The sequence below is a fragment of the Echinococcus granulosus genome (assembly GCF_000524195.1).
Source record: "Echinococcus granulosus chromosome Unknown EG_S00039, whole genome shotgun sequence".
Classification (NCBI taxonomy): Eukaryota; Metazoa; Platyhelminthes; class Cestoda; order Cyclophyllidea; family Taeniidae; genus Echinococcus; species Echinococcus granulosus.
Genome location: NW_020170419.1, coordinates 687,209 through 688,786, shown reverse-complemented (window position 1 = coordinate 688,786; position 1,578 = coordinate 687,209).

Here is a 1,578-nt window from a genome sequence, read left to right as displayed (position 1 = left end):
ACTGACCTTTTGACGTGCAATGCCGATTCCGCTATCACCTCTGTCTCCTTCATTTCTGTCGCCGGCACTGGCACCAACGTGACGAAACGCAAAATGCCACTGGGCAAGGAGATTAATTCTAACCTCCCAGAGGATGAAGAGCCTGGTGAGGTGAAGGTCAAGGAGATAGGCAATCACTTAATGGAGAATAGGGAGGGAAGTGCAAAAAATGGATTACCTCTGGAGAAATCCGTTGTTAATTAATCAGGCGAGTATTAGGGAATCTTTATGCCAGCAAATGTCTGATTGTTGTACATTGAATTTTTTCAATTACAAAGTGAGCGTACGGCTTAGAAATAAGCCCGTTGAAGGGGCTGTGCGATTAAGTCACCTAATCTTATAAAAATCTTAATAATTTAAATGTGACTTTACTTTTACAAGAGCCATGCCAAGGTTCTCTGCTTTTTTATCTCTCTACCAAGACTAAGTTGGTAAGTTAAATAGCCAAATTAAAAAAAAACATGATACATTTTGGTTTTTTTTGTAGTAGAAGTACAATCGATTAGTTATGCTTTATAGCGTTTCCTTGGAAGATCCAACATTTTTTAAAGCAAGAATCATGAATAATCACGTTTGCGACAATTTAATTTGTATCACGAGCTTTAAGCAGGCTTCTCACACAGATGGTTCATTTTTAGTCTTACATCGACAATCAAAATGTAACCGCTCCTTGACGTGGTAATAAACATCGACAACTGGGAGCGTTGCTCCAAATTTCGCTATGTGATGATGATATCAATTTTTGAAATTCACGCATAAGAGTTCCAGCGATTCGGAGTTTATTTTTGAGTCAGGGTTTAGCGAGTACAGAATGGCTTGCTTTAATTCTCTGAAAGTTTTCTGTATTATCTTCTTAAACAAGGTGATAAGTAGAGACTAGGTCGTGGGTATCCAAGCTAATGAGAACACAGTTGTTTGCAATAGTAAACATGAAGTGGTTCAGTGTTTGAAAGATGCGACAGCCATTTTTAAGCACATTGGGCGAGGTTCGAAATTCAAATACTGTTTGTATGAGCAACGGGCAAAGTAACCAACCGAGCTTTGTCTTAACAATCGTCCATTATGCTCTCATTGCTAGGCCCACCGGCATTTTGATCAATGGATTTTCCAGAGCAACTGCCATTGCATTGAATCGATGATGAGAAGATAGTAGCCATCAGAAGCCCGATAGTGCGAGAAATAATTACTTATTTCGAGCTCATTTTTAGTGGTATTACACACTGCTTCCGAAAATCAAACGCCCTATCATCTGTAGCAGGCGTTGATGCGAAAGGCTTTGAGATGCTCACTCCTCTTGCAGCAGCTCGCTTACCATGTTCACCGCACAACCCCTTTTCCCACATGGTTCGTTTTTTGGCCTTAGCCCTTTCATTTGCCGTGTTTTAAGCCTCACCCACTGCTACTAATCACGTGCACTTGAATCACCTCCAATACAGATTGTTTTGCCTTCATTCCTCCAATCATCCCAACCCCAAGTTTACTCGTGGCTTATACATTTCCAAAATTTCTAATAACTCTTGATAAGGTAGAACATTTCAC